Here is a 25,930-nt window from a genome sequence, read left to right on the forward strand (position 1 = left end):
CTTTCCTTTTTTTGGATTTTTTTAATTTGAATATGGTTGACACATAATGTTACATTAGTTCCAAGTGTACAACATAGTGATTCAACTTCTCTATACTTTATGCTGTGCTCATCACAAGTGTGGTTACCATCTGTCGCCATACGTCGCTATCACAGTATAATTGGCTATATTCTCTACACTGTGTCTTTTATTCCCATGACTTAGTCATTCCATAAATGGAAGTCTGTACCTCCCACTCCCCTTCATCCATTTTGCCCATCCCCTCACCCCCTGCCCCTTTGATAACCATCAGTTTTTTCTCTGTATTTATAGGTTTCATTCTGCTTTTTGTTAATTTGTTTGGTTTGCTTTTTAGATTCCACATGTAAATGAAATCATATGGTATTTGTCTTCTCTGTCTGACTTATTTCACTTACCAAATTCACTTACTTTAGATCCATCCATGCTGTCACAAATGGTAAGAGCTCATTTTTTTTATCACTAATATTCCATTATAGAGAAAATACACCATATATTCTTATCTCTTCATCTATTGTTGGACACTTGGGTTGCTTCCGTATCTTGGTTGTTGTAAATAATGTTGCAATAAACATAGAGGTGCATGTATCTTTTCAAATTAGTGTTTTTATTTTCTTTGGATAAATGCCCAGTAATGGAATTACTGGACCATATGGTGTTTCTATTTTTAATTTTTTGAGGAAACTCCATACTGTTTTCCACAGTGGCTGCATCAGTTTGCATTTCTACCAACAGTGGATGCGGGTCCCTTTTTCTCCACATCCTTGCCAATACTTGCTATTTCTTGTCTTTCTGATTTTAGCTATTCTGACAGGTGTAAGGTGATACCTCTTTGTGGTTTTGATTTGCATTTCCCTGGTGCTTGGTGATGTGAGCATCTTTTCATGTATCTGTATGTCTTCTTTGGAGAAATGTCTATTCAGGTCTTCTGCCCATTTAATCAGATTCTTTGTAAAACCACTTTTTGAGTCTCTATTGTGTATGGTGCAATTGTTAGGAATTTTGTGCATTACATATTTAATATTTATCTAATTAATACATATAAACACTTGTTCCTTCTTTTCTGTAACTTCTGTTCAAGTGAAACAGTCCTTTTCAAGCATTTTAGCTGTTTCTTCTGGCATTTTTCTCCATCTTGCTAAATAGTTTGCTTATATTACAGTTTATTGACTTTTCAGTTTTATTTCTAATATATTGATTTTTTTTACTATGAATGATATGTAGTTTAGCTCTCTCTGCCTCCCCCTGCCATCCCATGAATACTTTCCTTCACCCCTTTTCTCCTGGTGGTTGTGTTACACTTTCTGGTTAAATAAATATGCAATGCTTATATTACTTGTATACATATGTTATTATATATAGCTGAGCTACATAGCATAATTTTACTTCTTTTCATTACAATTTTTTTCTCTTCTGGAGTCAATAATACCATGATTTTTTTGTTTATTTTTCTATGGACCTAATACTAATTCATCTCCAACACAACAATAAATGTCTTCTCAATATATTACAGTGCACTGGACAATATAGATTTCCTTTTTTTTTTTTTTTATTTTAAGATATTCCTGGTGAAGCCGTCCATTCTGTTGTAATTGGGGCTGGACATCACTACCAGGCAGGATGCACACCTGCCATCCTGGGACTTCTCTTACCATCCTCCCTGACCTTTTCTCCTATGTTAAGGTCACTATTTTCATATTCATTTTCCTTTACTTCCCCTACCCCCTGCCTCATGTTGCTATTGTGGAAAGATATCCAGGGGCTAACTAAGAAAAAATTGGGGGAGGTAAATTTGGAGGCCTTGGATGTCTGAAAATATTTTCATCCTACTCCTATATTTGATCGATAGCTTGAATATAAAATTCTAGATTGGATATAACTTTCTCTTAGAATTTTGAAGGCATTGATCCTTTATTCTGATAACTCTGATCATATTAATAATAATTTCATTGAATTTTTCTTTTGATTACTACATTATATTTATTTCTTCTAAGTTTCTCTTTTTTTCATTTGCTTATTTTTGTTTTTCTCCTTCACATTAGTAGATGTCCTTGAATGTCTTGAAATTCTTGGATGCTTGAATTTATTTAAAAGTGAGGCACTGAAATGCTGGTTGGAAGCTCTTTTGAATTGTCAACCAGGAGAATTCTCTGTAGGGACTATGCCATTTTATTAGAGGACTCCTGAATCAAAGTCTGTAGGTGTTTTTGTTGGCTAAGCCTCCCTGAGTGGAGTCCTTTAATCCCCTTCCTTTTGGCACAGGCCTGACCACCAGGACTCTGGTAGCAGTAGTGGGGAGGGAAGGCTTGTGGGACCGTCACACCCCAATATGTAGACTTTGACTTATTTTTTCTAGTTTTGGCATGATGCTATATCCCACTTACCTCTGCCTGGCATTCCAATTCTAGAACACCTCTGGTTCAAGTTCTTCAGAGAGGAAACATTCATATTTTGGTCAAGGACATGGAAGTGGTAGTAGCCTGGCTGGACAGATCAAGGAGGAAATCTGGAGATTTGGCACTCTCTCCATGTCTCTATGTCTCTGTCTCTGCCTGTCTCTCTGTCTGTTTCTCTCTCTCCTCTTAAGCCTTACCCACACCTTTGCCTTCAGAGGTACCTACAATTTCTGAGCATTTCTGCAAGTCAGTGTAATGAGTCAGCTTGCTCATTATTGATTTGCCCTCTGCAAGCTGAGTTTTCAGCCAATTATCTTTCTTCTATGAGCTTTCCAACTTTCAAAAACTTTTAACCATTATTCTGTGATGTCACTTTTGTTCTTTTAAGTTTATCACCTATCCCACTTAAAACATGTTCACTGTAATTATAATAGAATATTAGGAAGAGTAAGTAGACTTAATGCATATTTCAATCTGCCATGTTTAACTGGATTTATCATCACTTGACTCAAAGAGATTAAAAACTTATGTAAGGGCATACAGCTCAGTAAGTAGCATGGCTGAAATTTCAACCTTCTAGGAAGGAGGGAAAAGGAAGATAAAGGAAATCAGGATTGAGACTGTGCATGATGTCGGGTTAGAGAATGACATGTAATGGAAAGATGAGTTGGTCATGGAAGGTATTGCTGTGAAACATGAAATACGGGTGAGGGACAGCAGCGTGTAGTATCCTTGAAAAATGATTTTGCCTGAAGTCTCCCTTCTCCCTTTTATTTGATTCTCTTTCCATCTTTTCTTTGTCTTCCATGTCCTTTCCTCCATGAACATGAACACGTGCCAGGATCAAGGCTAAATCCTGGAGACACAGTGGTTCATAAGACAGAGTCATGCCTGTCTTCAGGAAGCTCACAATTTCATGGAATTAAACAAAATGTGCAGCACTTTGAAGAGAGACATGGACACCTCTTTAACTGGCAAAGCAGTCAGCTCTTCTAACCATTACCAGAGTTCTTTGTTCTTTGACTCATTTGTCCTTCATGTCAATATCATCTTTGTCACCACAATCATATTATGAACATTGAACTAGTCATAGAAATTCTACTATTTGCCTGGTAGCATGGTAGATCATATGTGGCTTATTCAATTCTCACAACAATCCAGCAAGGTAAGTATTATCAGCTCAAGAACACTGATGCTTACAGAGAGTAACTCACCCAAAGTCACCAGTAAGCAAGGTTTCCTAGTCTGCCCCCTTCCTCTGACTTTAAACGTCCCTTCTCTGCGCCTCTTTAGTACCCAGTAATGGGCCTTGTCATTGTGCTTAGCCATCATCAATTTAAATGTTTTAAAATTTGTATATATTCTAGATTTTGTGCTCCCAGGAACTATTCCTTACTTATCTCTGTATGCCTAATGCCTAACTCAGTATCTGGCACAGGGTTAGAACTCATTTAATAAATAAATGTTTACATAAGGCAAAGTCAGGATTGGAACACAGATTTTTCTAATTACAAAGCTCATGCCTTTCCATTGTGTGACATTTTCCTCCACTTGAGGCTTTCCCTCCTCAGTGTTCCTTCTCCTCCTTATTAGCAAAGGTTTATCTTTCACCCACTCTTACCTTCTGCCCTATAAATGCTGAGCCCCTACTGACAATAGTCTTCTTTTCTTTGGGAAGACTTATGATTAAATCAAAAATTATAGGCACATCTTTTTCAAAACCAAATAAATGCCTTTTGAAAAAAATCCCTCATTGCCTTCAAGTGCCATCACAGCACCAATGTGAGCAACAGAACAAAGTTTTTGTTATAAATATTTACTACATTATGGACAGAGACTTAGGATTCCATCTGTTCTATGGGATTTTCATTTTAGTAGAATCTTTTGAAACCAGATCTGCAAATCATTGTTACCATTGGCCATGCATGGAAATATCTTGCTTAAACAGAACCTTGTGTTCAAATGGCATCTGTTTTGAACCTTTAGTTTGTCTACACAGAGCTGCAGAAGGTAACAAAGATAAGCAATGGTGGGAAACTGACTCATCAACAGTCAATCGAGAGGTTGCCGTTCCTGGAAAACTCTCCACCAGTCAGTCCCCAGGTGAAAACAGATGGAACTGGTGCGGTAGGAAGACCCTGCTGCTTTTCTCCAATTCTTTGCCAGGCTCTTTCCCTCCACCAGGCATATCAACTCTTGCTTATGGAGGCAGAAGAGCAGAGGAACAGATCTGGAGCCTGGGGCCACAGAGGGCTGGGTTATATTCTGGCTGTGTGTTTGGAAACTGTGACCTTGGCAAATTTGAAGCATCTGAGTCCTAAATCTTCATTTCTCATCTGTAAAATAGGAATAACAGTGTTCTAAAAACTAAACAAAAGAACACATATAAAACAGTAACACACCTTCTGGGCAGATAGTGATTGGGCAATGACTCTTCAGTCCCCTTGAACGGAAATAAAGAATCACACATAGAGATGCCATGAATCCCCCCTCCCCCAAATACCCTGATTCAGTGTGGGGTCTGGGCACCTGTATATCTTAAAAGTGTCCCAGGGAAATCTAAGTGGAGAATCACTGCTTTAAGTGAGGTTTGGGCCAGCTTTCTCAGCTGAGGAAAACTTTTGGCTTCCAATCTGGAATTAAACTAGAGTATCAAGTTCAGGATGTAGCAAGCAATATCACCCTCTATTTATAAAGCATTTTACAATAATTATGTTTATTCTTTCTATATCCTTGATGACAAGTGTGGCTTTATGAGCCATACTTTCTCCTTGAGGACACAAAGATAAAAAGATTAGCTTGGAATGCCAATGACAGCAGCAGGACTGGAATCCAGAACATTTATTATCTACCATAACTGAACTCTAGCAGAATGACTGTGGAGAATCTAAATAATTTACTGCACTAAAAACTTTGTCAAATCAGGCTCATGATTTATGGTTTAGTAGAATATTATCAGTTGGCCACACTGAAAAGCAAACTATCAATCTCAGTGATTTATATTTAAGAATAAGTTGAAAGTTTCAACCATTTATGGAAATTAAGACCTGATCCTCCAACTGACATTTTTAATGGTGATAGATCCAAACTCAGAGGTATGCACAAGAGAAAGAAAATTGTACCAAATATAGGTTTCTAGGTACAAAATATGGAAATGCTAATAAGAGATCCTAGGAAATTCCAGAAGTTTTTACTTAAATGAGAAAGTTAAAGTGTGCTTTAGTAACTGACCGGGAAGCTCTTCACTCAAGCTGCCAATTTTATGCTGAACTCAATGTGAGTTTAGTATTTCATGTCTTGTTTTCACAACTGCTTTATGTAAAACACCCAAATTAGAAAAACAACAACAGACCAGTTATCTAGACACTATCATCTGTTGGAAATTTTGTTTAAATGTAATTTGTTCCCCATTCTTCTATCAAATAGATGAAAAGCATGGAGACAATGTACAACATTGTACAAAACTCGTTTGCTAAAGGTTTAAAGAGGCTAAAAGAATCCGAATAATAAACCTCTTCCTGTAACACAATTATCTTTCAATGTTGCTTTTATGCATTCTTCCTCAGTGCCATGTAAGGCGGTAAAGAATATAGCGCTCACCACTCTAGGTGTTCCAGCTTTAATTTTTGCAATGAAATATCATGAACTGTGTCATAATATAGAGGCATTTAATTAGAGTCATTTACCACATTGTAACTCACCAATGATTTTTGCATTCAGCATGTTTCAAACAGCTGAGCTTTAAAAATGCAGAGATTTGTTCACCACTAAATATCCATGGGCCTCTGCAGCTGCACAACCCCTAAATATGGTTTGCACATGTGGCTTAATGACTCCTCAGAAGCAAGATAGAACCAAGGAAATGGCGGCCAAGAAATATACCCAACTGGAAAGGGAGTTAACCCAACCATGAAAGTGGGACCCCGCAAGGCTGGAAGACCTCAGAAGAAGCCTGAAGGAAAGCAGGCAGCGAGCCAAATGGAAAGTGGGCCCTGGGCCTTGGGTGAATGTAATGTGTGCTCCTATCTCTTTTATCTTGGGTTCCTATGGACCTCCTCCTACAGAGGCTATTTTCTACAGAGGCATCCTCCACCAGTCCCAGGCACAGGTAGGAATGGCAGAGTGAGGCCACAAGATGGATCAAGCTGCCATTTCTAGCTCCCTTACCATCTGCTCCCATGGCAATCCCCTCACCTCCTATTTGACATAAAATTCCCAATGTTGAGGTTACTCCCCTAACATCAGTGGGATAGGGAAGGCAATTGTTACCAGAAGGAAAATGATACTCTCCCTGAATTTCTCCGTTTTTTCTGAAATGTATTTCCTCCCCAAGAATAAAATTTTTAAAAGATATGAAAATCCTATTAATTCCACAGTGTAGATATAAGTACTGTTAGCCCCATGAAGTTGGTCTTCTCAAGCCCTTATTCTTTATAAAAACATCCTTCGACGTATACTTTATGCATATCTATTATCATGTCCTTAGGATACAGCCCTACAGGGGATTTCACTGGCTCAGATGCTATGCATGTTTTAAATCTTTTTGATAAATATTACAAAACTGTCCTCTAGAAAACTAATTATTTTATATATGCATTAGAAGAACATGTGAGTGACCATTTCCTAACACATTTGCTTACAGGGAATATTATATTTAACTCGAGAGGTAGAAGTCATTTCATAGTTGTTTAAATTCACATTACTTTAACATTCCCCATGAATTTTCACTTCCCATTCCCACCCCCTCAGGGGTTGGTCCTCAAGGAGACTCACTGAACATCCCCCTTTCTCTCAGGCTGACATTTTCAGAAAGGATCTACTGCAGAATGAAGGAGAAACAAGAGGAAATAATTATTGAAAATTAAAACAGCATAAAAATACTCATATGTCTGAAGACCAAGCTGGGAATTTTGGAATACTTAAGAGCTTCCCAAAAATCTGCACCCCATCTCGCATGGATTCCTTCCTTCCCAGCTCCCAGGCTCCCTGTGTTTCCTGCCCTATAGAAACAGACCGTCAGAACACTTTCTTTGCGAAAATAACACAATTGCTCAAAGCTAATTTATGTTGCTGCCCCACATTTCCCAAACTCCTAGAAGTCTGCCCTCTCAGTTATGGTGTTTCTGTATTTTCTGGGTCAAAACTTTAAACACTTGCTTTGATTGAGGATTTTTAAATGTGGGTCTTTATAGTTACAAACATTAGTTAAACTTTGAAATCACACTTGGTTCCATACTTAACTAAGGATCTCTGTTTGAGAAGAATACAATTACATGAAATTTTAAAGAAATTCCAAATACAGGTACTGAAGGAAATCCCAGAAATTCCATATCTTGAAGGAAAAAGCCATGAATCAATATCTGAATATATGGCTTGCTATGTAAGAGAGAGCTATACTTAGAAGGCATGGTCTGTGGTCAAAGTGAACATCTGCTTTTACATAGGGTTGGGGAAGGTGAGAGTGTTTAGGAATTGGTTGCGTCTGTGTGGAAGCAAGGTTACCAGAGTGAGAGTCTTGCTGATTGGTTGACTAGCAGATGCTTGCAGTTGTCACTGATTGGCTGACATTCCTAAGAATGTTTAATGGAGTTGTCATCGATCAAATGGGTTCTGGTGAGTGTTCATGGTTTCCAACTACCACCAAAGAACAATCAGCATTTTCCTTTCTTCAATTTGAAGGACAGGCACATTTCATTCTCATTTGACTGCCTTGTCTTTGAGAGAGAAGCTTTTTTCACTAATAATACACAGTTCAGTAAAAATGGACAAATCTGAGACCCAAACTGAATGATCAGAGTCATTACGTTCTGGTACTTGAACTTCACCTATCTCTGGAGTATTTTGTGATAACCTTCAGAGTAATGTCTTGGAATGACATCAGAGAGTCATAAAATTAGATATTTCTTGGACCTCATATTTGAAGAGTTATTTTCTTTCAGGTAGAGAAACTGAAGCCCAGAAAGCTGTCTTCACATTCCTAGAGGATGCATCTTGCCCTGATTTCCCACCCACCTCTAGAAAATGTATATTGGGTAGGCTTCAAACTTCTCTGGCATCATGTGATGGGAAGCTGGTCAATAAATAGGGGGAAAATTATATCAATAATTTTATTCATACAAAGTAGCTCTATACATTATTTAGTGAAGTATAAACTAAGTTAATAAAAATGCACTATTGACATAATAGGTACATTTCCCTCGATCTTCTATACGCATAATATGTCCTGTTTTGCCCCTATTTTCTGAGAGGAGAAGAGGGAAGTATAGACGAGAGGAAGAAAGGAATTTGGAAAGGAATTTGATGGGGAGGAAGAAGATGAGGCCAAGGATAAAAGTGGAATGAGAGAAAAAGGAGGACATGGAGATGCAAGCAGCCAAAATGGTCCATAGAAAATAAAATATTGATGTGATATGTAAAACCATTTGTTTCTTTTTCATAAGGATGCAGATAAATCAAAAGTAAAGGCAGAGTGATTTGGAATAGGGATAACCTAAAACAAAAGTTGATGGTTTTACTTCTTCTGAGGAGGTGCCCTTCATGCTCCTGTGGTCAGCAACAAAGAAAATGATAGAACTTTGTGGTGGTTTGCCATTACAAATACAGCCCATATATTTTCACTACTCTCCATCTCCACCACTACCTTTCTCCTGGTCCATGTCTATAGCCTCCACACTGGTCTCCATTTCTTCACTCTTGCCATCTTCTATCCAGCAACCCATTATCTTTTTATTTTTTTTATTATTTTTTTAAGATTTTATTTATTTGACAGAGAGAGACACAGCGAGAGAGGGAACACAAGCAGGGGAGTGGGAGAGGGAGAAGCAGGCTTCCCGCTGAGCAGGGAGCTGGACATGGGGCTCGATCCCAGGACCCTGGGATCATGACCTGAGCCAAAGGCAGACGTTTAACGACTGAGCCACCCAGGCGCCCCCAGCAATCTGTCATCTTTTTAAAAGACACATCCAATTAACTCACTCTCCTCCAACAGCAAAAATTTTCCCTTTATGCGCTTGGCTCTTAAAATCCAAATCTTTATAATGTCTGATAAGTAAGGTGGATATATAATTTATCATCCAAATGGAGGCACTGTGACAGAGAAAGGGGGTTCTTACTGATGGTGGCACCAGCATTCACTAGGACTGTCTGGGACAAGCTGGAGCATGTGGCTACCCACCCTCCAGGGCCTTTTGTGATCTTGCCTAACCTTCCACTTTTGCCTTTTCTTCTCCCCCATCACTTGCCATGCTCTAACAATATTAGCCTTCTTTCCATTCTTCAAACATCAAATCCCTTCCCACTGCACAGCATCAGCATATTCTGTTCTCTCTACCTGCTACTAGCTAACTTCGACTCATCCTTCAGGTCTCACCTTTTGATCCACAGCACAAACTTCCTTGACTGCCCAATCTAACTTAGCGCCCTGTTACACTCTCTTGCTGAGCCCTTTATTTTTCCTTCATATTTGTTGCACAATTAGTAATTTTGTATTTGTGTGATTGTTTATTTTTTAAGATTTATTTATTTATTTGAGAGAGAGAGAGCACGAGCGGGAAGGGGGCAGAGGGAAAGGGAGAGGGAAAGAATCGCAAACAGACTCACCACTGAGCAGGGAACCCAACACAGGGCTCAATCCCAGGATTCTGAGATCATGAACTTAGCCTAAACCAGGAGTCAGACACTTAACCAACTGAGCCACCCAGGTGCCCCTGTGTGGTTGTTTAATATCCATCTTCCTCTCTAGATTGTCTGCTCCCAAAGGCACACAGTGTACTCTTGAGTTCAAATTTTTTACCAGTGTACAAGATAGATGGCAAGCACTCCAGACATAAGATACACTTGTTGAATGACTGATTAAATATATGGATGAGTGGTTAAGAAGAGATGATACTTAACAAAGTGTGTAGGAAGAGGCCAATGCAAATACTTTAAATTAGACTGCTGCTGGACTTAATAAAAGACTTTAGAATTTTCCAAATAATATGTATCAGTCAGCTCAGGCTCAGTTATACTGCAGTAACAAACATTCCCTGACTTTCAGCAGCTGACACCAATAAAGGTTTATCTCTTGCTCATATTACATTCTTGTTGTAAGGCAGCTGTATATCTTCTTCATCTGGGTCCATGTATTTGTAACAGTCCCTATTACAGCATTGCTTATCTCTTGGCAGAGGGAAATGAGAACATGGCAGAGCCATGAGATGGCCCTTGAAGCTTCTGCTCAGAAGGAGCATGCATCATTTCTACTTCAAAGCAAATAACATGATATCAAAGTGGCAGAGATGTTTAATCCTCCCACAGGGAGACATCTGCCCCCCATAGAAAGGAGCATATGGAGAGAAAAATCACTATTTTAAAATACAAAATTTTCTACAACATAGAAAATAGCCATCTAAAACTTTGGTAGATGAACAAAAGGAAGTTTTTTTGTTCACATAGTCTGATAAAGTCTGGCAGATTAAGAGAAATTGTGATGACTCTAACTTTATTCTTGGGGAAACCAGGACCCTATAGGATGAGGCAGCATGCACACTGGGAGAGTGAGCACCCTAACTAGTCTGCCATGATGTTGTCCCTCTGTGGGGTTTTATTTCCTTTTTACCTAAGCCTGACCCTTTGATTCATCTTCTGATGCTTTATGGTATTCCTGATAGTTTTTGCACTTACAGGAGTTTTCTTAATACTTAAGTTAGGCTTTTCCATGGAAGACAGAAATAAATGCAAATGAAAGGAAAACCCAGCCTTCTGTTTCTAGTGGAAACAGTCTGTATTTAACACCTTCCACAGACCATTAATATCTCATTTCTTAGAAGAAAATGGAAGTGTTCAACTGAGTGGGTCAGTCAGTCACTCTTCTGACTCCTGCTTTCATCTAGTTCTGGGGGAACAAGATTCTAATAAGGAATTAAATGCAGGCCTCCTGGGCAAACCTCATGCTTTCCTCATTTTAGAGTGAAATAGACAGAAATCCTGAAAGATTTAGAAGCAGGTGAGAATTCAGAACTTATATAAGTCAATTAACATCTGGCTTGTCAGAAAGGTTACCTAAAGTTTTTAGGCATAATTTGAACTTGTCTCTGAAAATGGGATGATATTTAAGGAACAAAAAGTGTGTGACCAGAAATGGAATGGAACGTAGCTGAGGCAAAGCTTGAGGCATGCTGAGGAGCTTCTTTAAAAATGCCTATGGGCAGAAAATGTGCAAAATAAGAGATTTTTTTTCTTCTGGCAAGTGAGGCTCTGATCCTGTAACCTTCATACATATTTAACAATAGTTGACTTCAATTGACTCCAAGTACCTTCAACCCCATTTAACTTACTTCTATTTTGCCAAAAACACAAAACCGGAATTAAAACTAGAAGAACATAAGTGATAGCAAAATAGGCTGAAAAGGCAGAAATCGTGTCATAACAATTGGGCAAGCAGTGAAAGTCCACAGCTCTGATCACCAAGGGAAATCTTGGAGCAGTGGGATGCCTATCAGTCTTTTGGATGTGCCATGCTATGCCACGTACTGCTTATGAAACACTGGACTATTTCTGAAGCTCTAGAGAAAGATGGTCAAACATGTCTTTATTTTATTAAATTTTCTGTTTTCAGCTTTATCTCTGTGTGATGTTTACTGTCAGAGACATAAGTTACATTTTCAAAGAAAACCCACTGGAGGGTGGTTATTTCTGTTTGAGGGCCGTAACACCCACCAGTGGGCCCTGATGTCAGAAATAAAAGAAAGTCAACTTTACAATCCGATTGTACCATTAGCAAGTCACAAAGACGAACAAGAGATCAAAGCAAATATTCACCTAATTTTAAATGTCTTGCATAAGACTATTCCCTTGCTGCATCCCTTGGTAAGAATTAGCTAAATGATTTAAAAAAAAAAATAAGAAAAATCTAGGCAGGAGCAAGAGTTAAAGAACTCAAACAAGGCAGGGACAGATGAATGCCATGACGACGAGTACGCTGGCTTCAAGTTGTCGGCTTTATTCTAATGTCTGCAGGGGCTTTTTTGGATTCAAGTGTCAGTTTCATATTTGTAAAGCAAACTGAACTCTCAGACTTCATGTGACCCCTCCCTATTATCTGCTTAATTCTATTGGTAGAAACTATTTTACATATAAGTGTTGAAGTTTAGAGGTGAAACTGGCTTTTTTAAAAGACAAGACGTTTAATTAGATTTTACTACTTTATTTGCATAAACACAGTAACATAGTTACTTAGAAACACTCAAGGACATACATCTTTCTTCCAATTTCTCTTTTTTCTCTAAAACTACTGACTCTAGCTATATCACATCTTTAGTCTTTTCCTATGCCATTCTTATCTCCACTTTTCAGGAAATTACATCAGCTTTATGGCCCTTAAGAACCTTTAACCACACCCCCATTCTCCTACCACCCATCTCCACTCACCACCATTGTATTCAGGAAAGACATAGTAACATTATTCCATTCTCTTTGTACCTCTATGCAGTTCATATTCCATCTCATATCCTAGAGTTCTGAGTACACGTTATGTCTGTCTCTTTACCAAAGAGCTATTATGCTATATTTGTTCATAGCAAGGACTGGTAATTCTTTTCTGTAAAGGGCCAGATAGTAAATATTTTAGGCATTGCAGGTGATGGGGCAACTTCTCAACTCTGCCATTATCATATGAAAGCAGTCATGGACATGTAATCAAATGAGCATGTCTGTGTTCTAATAAAACTTTATTTACAAAAGCAGGTAGCTTTTCAAATTTGGCCTATGGTGAGTCCTGGTGCAGATGATGGACTTTGGAGTGACACTACCTCATTTACTGACTCTGTGCCCTTGGGCAAATCACTAACCCCTTTGTGCCTTTTCTTTCCCTTCTTCATGGGAACAATAATAACACCTTTAGAGGTGTTATGGTCTTTATAGGGTTGTTTTAAGGCTTAAATTAGATAATCCATGTAAAGTTATTGGATTTGTGTCTGGCTTAGGATAAAATCAATATAAATGTTTGCTAGTGTTATAAGCAACTTGAGAAAAAAGGCTCTATAATATTTATTTTCATCTTTTTTGTACTCCTACAATCTCCTCACTCTCCATAGCACATCAGCAGAGTACAAGTTATATGGATGCTCAGTTAATATGTGTTGAATTGAATTACTCTGGCTTGCTTTGTTCTTACTTGTTTACAAAGGCTAACTTACTTTTTTTATGATTTTATTTATTTATTTGAGAGAGAGAGAAAGAGAACACGAGCAGGGGGAGAGGCAGAGGGAGACAGAGAAGCAGGCTTCCCACCAAGCAGGGCACCAGACTCGGGGCTCAATCCCCAGACCCCAGGATCATGATCTGAGCCAAAGGTAGACGCATAAAAAACTGAGCCACCCAGGCGCCCCTACAAAGACTAACTTATTAATCTCTCTTCTTATTCTTTCCCTCTGATTAATAGATCAACTATATTTTTACTGATTTCTTGCTCCTGCAGCAAAATTTTATTTTGAGCTGTTGCCACTGTCTTTTCCCCCCTTTTATGGTTTAAACCTAAACTTTTAAGGGATCTTTCTTAAAGAGATCAAATATTTTGTCTTTCTCAATATTTTCATGGTGGACAGACTCTAAAACAGTTTCCCAATTATGCTTCCCTACTGGCATTTCTGTCCCTGTGTAAAAGCATCTCCATAAGTATAAGTAGGACCCATGACTTGCTTCTCAAAGATAAATTACAGCAAAGATGGCGGGGTGTCACTTTCATGATTATGTCACATAAGATTGTAATTTCCATCTTTCAAGCAGGCTCTCTCGCTTGACTCCTCTCTTGATGGCTGATGAAATAGGCTTCCATGTGAAGAGATCCACAAGGCAAGGAACTGAGGGTGATCTCGTCAATAGCCAGGAAGCAACTGAAGTCTTTGGTCCAATAGCCCACAAGAAACTGGATCCTGCTACTGTCAGATGAGGTCAGAAGTGGATTCTTCCCCAGTCCAGCTTCCAATGAGACCATAACCCTGGTCTCAGCCTTGGTTACAGCCTTGTGAGAAACCCTGGACAGAGGACTCAGCTAAGTGTGTCCAGATTCCAGACCCACTACAACTGAGAGGTAATACATGTGTGTTGTTTTAAGCTGCTAAGTTTGTAATAATATTGTTATGCAGGAATAGATAACATAATATTAAACTATTGAATTATAACAGCAATTATTGAACATAATTGTAATGGTTTCTTACCAATGATTTGGTTTGTCAATCATTAAAAGTATTTAAGAATTGATTTTAATAGCATTGCGCTAGTCACTTGGTTCACTGCCAACACTACTGTAATTAATAGTTCACTAAAATGCATCATCCAGCCTTCTTGAAAATTCAGTTCTCAAGAAGAATCCTAAATCTAGAAGACAGTGTCAGAGAATGAACAAATTCAAAATTTTGTGCAATAAAAGAACACAAGTAAGAACAATTGAAGGCTGAAATATTACAACTGCTTCGTGATTGGGTCCATGGGCCCATGTGTCATGGGCCCATGACACAGAGGCCAGAAGTTAGTCTTGGTTCTGAAAGTGTACCTATGATATCTCCTCGTGATGGAAATCCATACCATCATTCCTATTCCACTTAAACATGGCCTCCTACGTAACTGTGATCAGTGTTTGGGTTTGAGCAGGAGACATCTGGCACAACAATAATCCCTGGAATTAGTATCCTTGACCTAACAGCTTTAATATATCCTAACTTCCTAAGCAGCTAACTTCCTACTGTGCAGTGCTTAAGCAGTGAGGAAAATAGATCCTGAGTAAATAAGTAGCAATAAGTCATCTTTTCTCTTCCCTACAATCGAGAATGGGCATGTGTCATCAGAGATGAATGGACCAAATCACTTTTTCCTACGCTGGGGTATCTTGCTAGTCCAGAGACAGATCTATCAGAGTCAGATTTCCCATACCTGCCACTGGTTTTCCTCACTTTCATAACCCAAGGGATAACAGGGTCATTTTAAAAAAATTTTTTATTGTTATGTTAATCACCATACATTACATCATCGGTTTTAGATGTAGTGTTCCATGATTCATTGTTTGTGCATAACAACCAGTGCCCCTTGCAGAACGTGCCCTCCTTAATACTCATCACTAAGCTAACCCATCCTCCCACCCCCCTCCCCTCTAGAACCCTCAGTTTGTTTTTCAGAGTCCATCGCCTCTCATGGTTCGTTTCCCCCTCCGATTTCCCCCCCTTCATTCTTCCCCTCCTGCTATCTTCTTCTTCTTTTTTTTTCTTAACATATACTGCATTTGTTTCAGAGGTACAGATCTGAGATTCAACAGTCTTGCACAATTCACAGTGCTTACCAGAGCACATACCCTCCCCAGTGTTTATCACCCAGTCAACCCATCCCTCCCACCCAAACCCCCACTCCAGCAACCCTCAGTTTGTTTCCTGAGATTAAGAATTCCTCATATCAGTGAGGTCATATGATACATGTCTTTCTCTGTTTGACTTATTTCGCTCAGCATAATAACCTCCAGTTCTATCCACGTCGTTGCAAATGGCAAGATCTCATTCCTTTTGATGGCTGCATAATATTCCATTGTGTGTGTGTGTGTGTGTGTGTGTGTGTGTGTGTGTGTGTGTATATATATATATATATATATATACCACCTCTTCTTTATCCATTCATCTGTCTATGGACATCTTGGCTCTTTCCACAGTTTGGCTATTGTGGACATTGCTGCTATAAACATCAGGGTGCATGTACCTCTTCGGATCCCTACATTTGTATCTTTGGGGTAAATACCCAGTAGTGTAATTGCTGGATCGTATGGTAGCTCTATTTTCAATTTTTTGAGGAACCTCCATACTGTTTTCCAGAGTGGCTGCACCAGCTTGCATTCCCACCAACAGTGTAGGAGGGTTCCCCTTTCTCCGCATCCCCGCCAACATCTGTCCTTTCCTGACTTGTTAATTTTAGCCATTCTGACTGGTGTGAGGTGGTATCTCATTGAGGTTTTGATTTGGATTTCCCTGATGCCGAGCAATGTGGAGCACTTTTTCATGTGTCTGTTGGCCATTTGGATGTCTTCTTTGGAAAAATGTCTGTTCATGTCTTCTGTCCATTTCTTGATGGGATTATTTGTTCTTTGGGTGTTGAGTTTGATAAGTTCTTTATAGATTTTGGATACTAGCCCTTTATCTGATAGGTCATTTGCAAATATCTTCTCCCATTCTGTCAGTTGTCTTTTGGTTTTGTTGACTGTTTCTTTTGCTGTGCAAAAGCTTTTTATCTTGATGAAGTCCCAATAGTTCATGTTTGCCCTTGCTTCCCTTGCCTTTGGTGATGTTTCTAGGAAGAAGTTGCTGTGGCTGAGGTCGAAGAGGTTGCTGCCTCTGTTCTCCTCTAGGATTTTGATGGACTCCTGTCTCACATTGAGGTCTTTCAACCATTTGGAGTCTATTTTTGTGTGTGGTGTAAGGAAATGGTCCAGTTTCATTCTTCTGCATGTGGCTGTCCAATTTTCCCAACACCATTTGTTGAAGAGACTGTCTTTTTTCCATTGGACATTCTTCCCTGCTTTGTCAAAGATTAGTTGACCATAGAGTTGAGGGTCCATTTCTGGGTCTCTATTCTGTTCCATTGATCTATGTGTCTGTTTTTATGCCAGTACCATACTGTCTTGATGATGACAGCTTTGTAAAAGAGCTGGAAGCCCGGAATTGTGATGCTGCCAGCTTTGCTTTTCTTTTTCAACATTCCTCTGGCTATTCGGGGTCTTTTCTGGTTCCATACAAATTTTAGGATTATTTGTTCCATTTCTTTGAAAAAAGTGGATGGTATTTTGATGGGGATTGCATTGAATGTGTAGATTGCTCTAGGTAGCACTGACATCTTCACAATATTTGTTCTTCCAATCCATGAGCATGGAACGTTTTTCCATTTCTTTGTGTCTTCCTCTATTTCTTTCATGAGTATTTTATAGTTTTCTGAGTACAGATCCTTTGCCTCTTTGGTTAGATTTATTCCTAGGTATCTTATGGGTTTGAGTGCAATTGTAAATGGGATCGACTCCTTAATTTCTCTTTCTTCTGTCTTGTTGTTGGTGTATAGGAATGCCACTGACTTCTGTGCATTGATTTTATATCCTGCCACTTTACTGAATTCCTATATGAGTTCTAGCAGTATTGGGGTGGAGTCTTTTGGATTTTCCACGTAAAGTATCATATCATCTGCAAAGAGTGAGAGTTTGACCTCTTCTTTGCTGATTTGGATGCCTTTTATTTCTTTTTGTTGTCTGATTGCTGTGGCTAGGACTTCTAACACTATGTTGAATAGCAGTGGTGATAGTGGACATCCCTGCCGCATTCCTGACCTTGGGGCAAGCTCTCAGTTTTTCCCCATTGAGAATGATATTCGCTGTAGGTTTTTCATAGATGACTTTTATGATATTGAGGTATGTTCCCTCTATCCCTAGACTCTGAAGAGTTTTGATCAAGAAAGGATGCTGTACTTTGTCAAATGCTTTTTCTGCATCTATTGAGAGGATCATATGGTTCTTGTTCTTTCTTTTGTTAATGTATTGTATCACATCGATTGATTTGCGGATGTTGAACCAACCTTGCAGCCCAGGGATAAATCCCACTTGGTCGTGGTGAAGAATCCTTTTAATGTACTGTTGGATCCTATTGGCTAGTATTTTGGTGAGAATTTTTGCATCCATGTTCATCAGGAATATTGGTCTGTAATTCTCCTTCTTGATGGGGTCTTTGTCTGGTTTGGGGATCAAGGTAATGCTGGCCTCATAAAATGAGTTTGGAAGTTTTCCTTCCATTTCTATTTTTTGGAACAGTTTCAGAAGAATAGGTATTAATTCTTCTTGAAATGTTTGGTAGAATTCCCCTGGGAAGCCATCTGGCCCTGGGCTTTTGTTTGTTGGGAGATTTTTGATGACTGCTTCAATTTCCTTAGTGCTTATAGGTCTGTTCAGGTTTTCTATTTCTTCCTGGTTCAGTTTTGGTAGTTGATACATCTCTAGGAATGCATCCATTTCTTCCAGGTTATCTAATTTGCTGGCATAGAGTTGCTCATAATATGTTCTTATGATTGTTTGTATTTCTTTGGTGTTGGTTGTGATTTCTCCTCTTTCATTCATGATTTTGTTGATTTGGGTCATTTCTCTTTTCTTTTTGATAAGTCTGGCCAGGGGTTTATCAATCTTGTTAATTCTTTCAAAGAATCAGCTCCTAGTTTTGTTGATCTGTTTTACTGTTCTTTTCGTTTCTATTTCATTGATTTCTGCTCTGATCTTTATTATTTCTCTTCTCCTGCTGGGTTTAGGCTTTATTTGCTGTTCTTTCTCCAGCTCCTTTAGGTGTAGGGTTAGGTTGTGTACTTGAGACCTTTCTTGTTTCTTGAGAAAGGCTTGTATTGCTATGTACTTGCCTCTTAGGACTGCCTTTGCTGCATCCCAAAGATTTTGAATAGTTGTGTTTTCATTTTTATTGGTTTCCATGAATTTTTAAAATTCTTCTTTAATTTCCTGGTTGACTCATTCATTCTTTAGTAGGATGCTCTTGAGCCTCCATGTATTTGAGTTCTTCCCGACTTTCCTCTTGTGATTGAGTTCTAGTTTCAAAGCATTGTGGTCTGAAAATAGGCAGGGAATGATCCCAATCTTTTGGTACCGGTTGAGACCTGATTTATGACCTAGGATGTGATCTATTCTGGAGAATGTTCCATGGGCACTAGAGAAGAATGTGTATTCCGTTGCTTTGGGATGGAATGTTCTGAATATGTCTGTGAAGTCCATTTGGTCCAGTGTGTCATTTAAAGTCTTTATTTCCTTGTTGATCTTTTGTTTAGATGATCTGTCCATTTCAGTGAGGGGGGTGTTAAAGTCCCCCACTATTATTGTATTGTTGTTGATGTGTTTCTTTGCTTTTGTTATCAATTGCCTTATATAATTGGCTGCTCCCATGTTAGGGGCATAGATATTTACAATTGTTAGATCTTCTTGTTGGATAGACCCTTTAAGTAGGATATAGTGTCCTTCCTCATCTCTTATTACAGTCTTTGGTTTAAAATCTAATTTGTCTTATAGAAGGATTGCCACCCCAGCTTTCTTTTGGTGTCCATTAGCATGGTAAATGGTTTTCCACCCCCTCACTTTAAATCTGGGGGTGTCTTTGGGTCTAAAATGAGTCTCTTGCAGACAGCATATCGATGGGTCTTGTTTTTTAATCCAAACTGATAGCCTGTGTCTTCTGATTGGGGCATTTAGCCCATTTACATTCAGGGTAACTATTGAAAGATATGCATTTAGTGCCATTGTATTGCCTGTAAGGTGACTCTTACTGTATATTGTCTATGTTCCTTTCTGATCTATGTTTCTTTTAGGCTCTCTCTTTGCTTAGAGGACCCCTTTCAAGATTTCTTGTAGGGCTGGTTTCGTGTTTGCAAATTCCTTTAGTTTTTGTTTGTCCTGGAAGTTTTTTATCTCTCCTTCTATTTTCAATGACAGCCTAGCTGGCTATAGTATTCTTGGCTGCATATTTTTCTCATTTAGTGCTCTGAATATATCCTGCCAGTCCTTTCTGGCCTGCCAGGTCTCTGTGGATAGGTCTGTTGCCAATCTAATGTTTCTACCATTGTAGGTTACATATCTCTTCTCCTGAGCTGCTTTCAGGATTTTCGCTTTGTCTCTGAAACTCGTAAGTTTTACTATTAGATGTTGGGATGTTGACCTATTTTTATTGATTTTGAGAGGGGTTCTCTGTGCTTCCTGGATTTTGATGCCTGTTTCCTTCCCCAAATTAGGGAAGTTCTCTGGTATAATTTGTTCCAGTATACCTTCTGCCCCTCTCTCTCTTTCTTCTTCTTCTGGAATCCCAATTATTCTAATGTTGTTTCATCTTATGGTATTGCTTATCTCTTGAATTCTGCCCTCGTGATTCAGTAGTTGTTTATGTCTCTTTTTCTCAGCTTCTTTATTTTCCATCATTTGGTCTTCTATATCACTGATTCTCTCTTCTCCCTCATTTATCCTAGCAGTTAGCGCCCCCATTTTTGATTGCACCTCATCAATAGCCTTTTTGATTTTGACTTGGTTAGATTTTAGTTCTTTTATTTCTCCAGAAAGCATTTCTCTAATAACTTCCATGCTTTTTCAGGCCTAGCTAGTATCTTTAAAGGGATGATTCTGAACTCTAGATCCAACATCGTACTAATGTCCGTATTGAGTAGGTCCCTGGCAGTCGGTACTACCTCTTGTTCTTTTTGTTGAGGTGATTTTTTCCATCTTGTCATTTTGTCCAGAGGAGAATAGATGAATGAGAGAACAAAATGCTAACAGGGTGAAAACGTCCCCAGAAAATATACTCTAAACAAATCAGGAAAGACCTGAAGCAGGAGGAAAAGAAAGGGAAAGAGAGAAAAAAGAAAAAGAAAAAAAAAAGAAAAAGATAAAGATAAAGATAAAAACAAACAAAAACAGAACAAAACAAAAAAAACAGAATATGATCAAATATGATCAGGCTGGTACATAGATCAGTGCCACACACTAGATTTTGGGTGTATTTTGGTCTGTTAGAAGAAAGTGCCTCCCAAAATTTTAAAGAAAGAAAAACTTATATATGTACAAAAATAAGGGTTGATATGATGAAGGGATGCAATATGACTGTAAAGATGAAAATTATAAAAAATTTTATAAAAGGAATTGATAAGAAGTTGTTTGAAAAAAGAAAGAAGAGGATTTAAAAAAAAAAAGAAAAAAAAGGGAGAGAATGTGATCAGGCAGGGGAGTAGAAAAAAACCATACAGTAGAGATTTAGGGTATATTTTGATCTGTTAGAAGAAACTATCTCAAAATTTTAAAGAGAGAACAACTTATATATATATGCCAAAAATACAGGTAACTACTATGAAGGGATAGAATATGACTCTAAAATGAAAACTAAAAATGTTTTTTTAAAAAGGGATTGATAAGATGTTGGTTGAAAAAGGGAAAAAGAAAAATAAAAAAAAAAAGACAGTTAAAAAAAATTAACTTTGAAAGACTATAGAATCATGGTAAAAAAGCCATGGATTCTATTTGCAGTATTCCCCTAGCGCTGGAGTTCTGCTGTTCTCCTTGATCGGTAAACTTGGTCTTGGCTTGCTGTTCTCGGTGATCTTCTGGGGGAGGGGCCTATTGCCATGGTTCCCAAATGTCTTTGCCGGAGGTGGAATTGCCCCGCCCTTGTCAAGTCCGGGCTAAGTAATCTGCTCGGGTTTGCTCTCAGGAGCTTTTGTTCCCTGCAAGCTTTCCGTTCAGCTTTGGAGGCCGAGAGTGAAAATGGCGGCCTCCCAATCTCTGCCCTGGAGGAACCGAGAACTCGGGGCCCAGCTCCTCAGTGCGCCCCCAGAGAAAAGCAGTCAGTCTCTCCCGTCTCCCTGGTCTCCGGCCGCACTCCCTGCTCACCTGGCCTGTGACCGAGCGTTTCTATCTCTGGCACCCGACCCAGTGTGGAGTCTCCAAACCCAGCAGATCCCTGTGGTGCGCTCCCGTGCCGCTCCTCCTAGGGGAGGAAGGGGAGTCTCCCCGGATCTGCCGCTTGTTGGGTCCCTGCTGGAGCAGCAGTGGCCCGACTGTGCCGCGGATCAAGGTTTATGGCAACCCCGAGCTGAGAGCCCACGCCTCGGCTCCGTCTCTGCAGCCGGCTTCCCTGCTCCAATACCTGGGAGCTCTGCCGCACTCATGCACCCCCGGTCTTTCTGTGACCCCGAGGGTCCTGAGACCACACTGTCCCGCGAGGGTTCCACCCCCGCTTAGCCACTGGAGCAACGTCCCTCAGCGGAGCCGACTTCTAAAAGTTCCGATTTTGTGCTCCGCGGCTCTATCACTTGCCAGAAGTGGCCGATGGGAGGCCACCTCCCCCGCCGTCTATCTTCCCGAATATCACCTCAGATTCACTTCTCCCCACGTCCTACCTTCCAGAAAGTGGTCGCTTTTCTGTTCAGAGAGTTGTTGCTATTCTTTTCTTCGATCTCCTGTTGAGTTCGTAGGTGTTCAGAATGGTTTGATCCCTATCCAGCTGAATTCCTGAGACCAGATGAAATCCAGGTCTCCTACTCCTCTGCCATCTTGCTCCGCCCCCCAACAGGGTCATTTTTAAATGGAATGGGGACACTGGTATAGATTCAGGATGTGGGGTTTCATTATAATAGGTGTGTTTACCTGCACATGGGGAAAGGGCCACCAGAGGTGCTGGTGATGTAACAGGAGAATGATGGGGATGCTTGAAAGCCTGACCCTGTTACATATCAATGGAACATTAATAGCTGGGTCCACCTCTCAGACAGTTGGCTAATTTTATGGGGTATCCTAGCATTTTCAAATCCAGGATGATAAAGCCCTACTGGACTGGACTGGGGAGTCCAATGAAGGTGAAGAGTGAGCTTTTCTCCTTTCCCTCTTGGAATCTTGGGGGACACACTCCCAAGGGAGGGTGAAAAGAAGTTATGATAAAAGAATAACCTACAAGGCTGCTCATGGCTTTGTGGAAGTTTTAATACTGAAACATCCCTTTACTGATGGGCAGTAGGTACAGAGCCAAGCAGCTAAGAAAGTAATTTCACTTCTACTGAAACCTCACAGAAAAAAGTTTTCAACCAAACTTTCTATGGAGTCATTTTTATGGGTTTGGGATTCTGTTTAACTGACTAATATCTTCAAATTTCCACTTAGCTTCATCTTTGCAGGAAGAAAATACCTAATTATGTCCCTGACTTACATTAATTTGGTCCATATCTAATTGGAAGGTTTTTGTCCTTCCTTAAGAATCAGTTACAGTCATAATCCATGGAGTCCTCACATCTAGACTGTTTAAACTCTCTCTACCTACCCCTGACAGCATGAACATTGTAGTAGGTGAATACTGTGGTGCCATTCTGAATCAATTTCAAAGCTGTCCTGCTAAAATTCATTGATTGCTGCACTGGTTTCCTGGTTAATCCTAAATTCAGCAGAGTCCTAATGCTTGTAACACTGAGCTGATGTTGAGTGGAGTCCTATGAGTTCTGGAACTGTCTTACCTCTGCTGTCTCTGAGTAACTAGACTGCAAAGGTGCCCTTATCTGAGAGCTCTGCTGTACCCAGAATCCCACTCGCAGCTTCAGCTAGGCTCCCAGCCTTCCTGTTGCAAAAAGAAATCACAACTGGACCAATCACAACAGGTCCATCCTACTGGTGATAATCCAATTATTTTCCCGGCAGCCATCTTGATTTTGAAAGAATGTGCTTCCCATGCATTGTGGAGGTTAGCCTAACTACACTTTCAGATTATTAGAGGTGAATCTGTAGGAAATTTATGGTAGACAGTTAATGTGAGGCTTTGATTGTATGTAGTATATATGTGAAAGCCCAAGTTGTAAATTCCGGTTTTTCATGGCTGCAATTTGCTGTAACATTATTTTACAGAGTAATTACATTAAACAATCCCTGGAACCATAGGACTATGAAGTGCTTTAATCAAACACATCTGCTTTACTGCTCTTGCAATCAACCCCAAAGGTCAGGACTGTGGTGTGTTATTGCCCCAGCAAGCCACTCTCAGCTCAAGCCAATTACTTCTCTGACGCTGGGGTACAGGACAGTTTTTCAATGCCTAGATACTCCTGATCAACAGGAAACTACCTTATACTACCTGACAGGCTGCCTGTATCCTCAGGTCACCTTCTTATTCCCCCAGCATCCACTTTCCTTCTCATCTTTGACCTGGAAGCCTGAGTGAAAGAAGTGTCCACACTGCCAATAACCCGATAAAATGAGTGCAATTAAAATGAGAACTTTCAATTGAATCCCACACCCCAGTTAATAACAGCTCAAAAGTAAGGATGAGCAAAGGCTGTGAGTGGGTTAGGGGCACATAACCAACATTTTGGGTCGCTCAGGGACGCTTATCTCATAGCCACTAGGGATTCCAAGAAGCTGTCTACACAACATGCCAGTAGTCATGCTATAATATAAGTAGGTATGCTATAATTAGAAGAGGGATCTATTCACAGTTTGATATTTTCTCATGCACCCCTGAAGTATGTTCAAACAAAGCAACATTTCCTTTCTTTTCCATAGGGATATGTTAGCCTTCTTTAACTCTTTCCTTTCTGCAGAGTTCTGAGATTAAAAGAAGTTAAGTCCATCTGTCCTTGGTGCTGAGACATTTCTACCCCATTGGCTGCTTCCTAGTCTGTTCTCAAATGGATTGGGTGGGTGTCCAAAGGCATGAGTTCCAGTTCCAGTGTTTTTAGCAGTTGCTCATTCCGTGTCACAGTGAGTAATGTGTGTTGAATCCTCCCTGACCACCACACTTTTCATCCTTCACTATCGAAGGATGAAGAAATAGAGACCCCTTTTCTTCTTTCCCTCCAATCTCCTCCTCCTTCAAGAAGGATGTCTTGGATGAAGGTAGAAGCACTTAGGTCTCCCATTAGTGTTACCTATTGGAGGAGAGGGAGCTTACACAGCTGAACTGATAAGGGCAGGGAGCCAGTAAACTTGGTTATCCCCAATTTGACAAAAATGGAAGAATGGGTGGCCTGTCCCTCCTTTTTATACCCTACTAGCTGCCCTGAGGATAAGTTCCTCATTGCTAGAATCCAGAACCTACTGGTGACTGTGAAAGCTTAAGGGGGGAAACTCTTCCCCTCCCACTCTCTGGTAGCCAGGGTTTTGGCAAGTGACCCAGACTTAGCCAGAGACAGTGGGAATGTGCACTCAGCCTCTCAAAGGTGGGGTTCTGTCGTGGGGGGATGGGAGCAGCATTCTAGCCACATGCTCCCACCTCCTGGCCTCTGGAGCCCCCTTAATTCCCACCCTTTTTCCAAGCCTGTCCCTCCCAGAGGCTGTGAGCCCTCTGTATCTTTCCAATAAATGCCCCCATTTTCATCTGAGCAAATGTGCACCATTTAAAAGTTAGATAGTTCTAACATATATATATGTTAGCACTTGGGAGGCTCAGTTGGTTAAGTGCCTGCCTTTGGCTCAGGGTCCTGTGATGGAGCCTGGCATAGGGCTCCCTGCTCAGTGGGGAGCCTGCTACTCCCTCACCCTCTGCCCTTCCCCCCCCACTCATGCTCTCTCTCTGTTCTCTCTCTCAAATAAATAAAATCTTAAAAAAAAAAAAAAAGCAGTCCTCCCTTCTACCCATACATAGACATCTTCACAATGTGATTCATTTAATTTTTGGTTAAATTTTCAGTTTATATTATTAGGAGCGTGAAGAGTTATTTACAACAGCGCATATACTATACCATAATTACAATTCCTTTCTTTTACAACTCCCCCATCCAGAGTAAACAATTGCTTCATTTATTCCATGGTGGTCCATGTATCTATCACTTTTGCCAAACCTGTGTAGAATTGGATATCTCTTCTCAATACATTAGAACACCTTAGGGAACACATCCATCCTATCTATCTATCTATCTATCTATCTATCTATCTATCTATCTATCCATCCATCATTTATCCCTTTATGTTTTTACTATTTCCTTGCATTAGTTGCTGTCTAGGCCTGAGGTAC

Source organism: Halichoerus grypus, chromosome 13, assembly GCF_964656455.1.
Source record: "Halichoerus grypus chromosome 13, mHalGry1.hap1.1, whole genome shotgun sequence".
In the NCBI taxonomy this organism is placed as follows: Eukaryota; Metazoa; Chordata; class Mammalia; order Carnivora; family Phocidae; genus Halichoerus; species Halichoerus grypus.